Below are 2423 nucleotides of genomic sequence, written 5' to 3'. Positions count from 1 at the left end.
TGTCTGGAAGTAACCCATCTCACCTTCAAGGACAGGCACTATTTTAACGTAAAAGGATGGAAAAGAATAGTCCAAGCAAATGGCACTAAGAAACAACCAGGGGTTGCAATTCTAATAGCTGACAAAACAGACTTCAAAGTAAAACTAATCAGAAGAGATAAGGAGGGTCACTTCATTCTGATCAAATGAACAGTCAACCAAGAAGATATTAAAATCCTTAACATATAGGCACCAGATTCTAGTGCACCCAAATTCATAAAACAACACTACATGACATTAAGACACAGATTAACCACAGCACAGTAATAGCAGGGGACTTCAATACCCCACTCTCTCCATTAGACAGGTCAACTGGACAAAGAATAAACACAGAGATGTCTGAATTAAATGATTCCATACATCAAATGGACCTAACACATCTTTTGATTATTCCACCCAAACACCAAAGAATACACTTTCTACTCAGCACCTCATGGAACTTTTTCAAAGACTGACCACACACTGAGCCACAAAACAAACCTCAACAAATAAAAAAAAAATTGATATAATTCCGTGCATTCTATTGAACCACAAAGCAATAAAGCTCAAAATCAACAATAGATGAAGCCCTAGTCACTACACAAACTCATGGCGACTGAACAACACACTCCTAAACAATGAGTGGGTCAAAGGAGAAATTAAGAAAGAAATAAAATAATTTCTAGAATTCAACAAAAAGGACAATACACACAACACGACTTCTGGGGCACATTAAAAGCAGTCCCGAGAGGGAAGTTTATAGCTCTAAGTGCCTATATTAAAAAATTGGAAAGAGCCCAAATAAATGACCTAACACTGCCACTCAAGGCACTGGAAAAGCAAGAACAAATGAAACCCAAACCTAGCAGAAGAGAAGAAATAACAAAAATCAGAGCAGAAATTAATGAAATAGAAACAAAGAAAGCAATACAAAGAATCAATGAATCTAATAGCTGTTCCTTTGAAAAGCTAAACAATGTAGACAGACCCTTAGCCTAGTTAACCAAAAGAAATATTTTAACAAAATCAGAGATGAAAGGGAAAATATCACAACAGACACCCAAAAGATCCAAAGCATTATAAGGGTATATTTTAAAAACCTTTAAGGGAATACTTTAAAACCCTATATGCTACTAAATTTGAAAACCTAAAAGAAATGAATAGATATCTAAAATCATGGGAAACACCAAAGCTAATCCAAGAACAAATCAACAGTTTAAACAGACCCATAACATATATGGAAATTGAAACAGTAGACTAAAATAATCCTAAGCCCATATGGATTTACAGCAGAATTCTACCAGACATTTAAAAAAGACTTCCAACCAATACTACTTACATTATTCAAAATGATAGAAATGGAGGGAAAACTCCCAAATTTCTACTATGAAGCCAACATTATTCTAATACCCAAACTGGGTAAAGACACAACCAAAAAAGAAAACCAAAGACCCATGTCCTTAATGAACATAGATGCAAAAATTCTCAACAAAATACTTGCAAACTGCATATAGACACATATCAAAAAGATCATTCACCATGATCCAGTAGGCTTTATCCCAGAAATGCAGGGATGGTTCAATATATGCAAGTCAATAAATATCTTTAATTATATAAATTGACTCAAAGGCAAGAACCACATTGTCATCTCAATAGATGCAGAAATGGCATTTGACAGAATTCAGCATGCATTTATGTTTAAAGTCCTAGAGGGAATTTGACTGGAGGGAACATACCTCAATATAATTAAAGCTATATACAACAAACCCATATCCAACATCATTCTAAATGAAGAAAAACTAAATCATTCCAATTAAAATCAGGAACGAGACAAGGATGTCCACTATCTCCACTCCTTTTCAACATAGTGCTTGAAAATTTTGTTATAGCAATAAGACAGGAGAAAGAAATTAATGGAGTACTAATTGGAAAAAAAGAGGTCAAACTATCACTTTTGAAGGTGATATGATACTATGCCTAAGCGTTCCCAAAAGTTCCACCAGAAAACTAGATCTGATCAACATTTTCAGTATAGTGGCATGTTATAAAATCAATCTACAAAAATCAGTAGCCTAATAAGAAATTGGAGAAAGAATACAGGGAAATGCTCCATTTCACAAGTTCTACAAAAAAATTAAAATATCTTGGAATAAATCTGATGAAAGACACCAAAGATCTCTACAATGAAAATTTTAAGTCATTAAAGAAAGTGATTGAGGAAAACACCAGGAGACGGAGTTACTTCCCATGTTAATGGAATGAAATTCTCAATAAAGTTTTTTTAAGTTAAAAAAAAGAAAAACTGGCTAGCAAATTACTCCATAATGAAGATCAAAGACATACAAAGTGCCTATTACAAAATACAAACTAAAAGTCTTCTGTACAGCAAAAGAAATAACCAAGGA

The sequence above is a fragment of the Nannospalax galili genome, unplaced genomic scaffold (assembly GCF_000622305.1).
Source record: "Nannospalax galili isolate Female #2095 unplaced genomic scaffold, S.galili_v1.0 scaffold828, whole genome shotgun sequence".
NCBI lineage: Eukaryota > Metazoa > Chordata > Mammalia > Rodentia > Spalacidae > Nannospalax > Nannospalax galili.
The sequence above is the reverse complement of the archived record's forward strand: the minus strand, read 5'-3'. Positions refer to the sequence as shown.